Raw genomic sequence first — 236 nt, 5'->3', positions numbered from 1 at the left:
CCCATGGTCCAGCCTCAGCCTCTGGAGGGGGCAGATGCTCATTAGGCACCTCATTCCCCCCTGCAGACTAATTTCGCATGGCAGAGGTTGCCCTCGGCATTGCTGGAAAGGGGATCTGGGACCGGCAGGAAGGACAGCATGGAGAGGGCTTGTTGCTGCTGTTTTCTTGGTTTCTGACAGCCCACCGGTGACACGAGTGTGTGGGGTCTCAGGGAGGGTGGGACCCGCTGGGTGCC

This window comes from Eurypyga helias, unplaced genomic scaffold (genome assembly GCF_000690775.1).
Source record: "Eurypyga helias isolate BGI_N326 unplaced genomic scaffold, ASM69077v1 scaffold24834, whole genome shotgun sequence".
NCBI classification, from domain to species: domain Eukaryota; kingdom Metazoa; phylum Chordata; class Aves; order Eurypygiformes; family Eurypygidae; genus Eurypyga; species Eurypyga helias.
The sequence above is the reverse complement of the archived record's forward strand: the minus strand, read 5'-3'. Positions refer to the sequence as shown.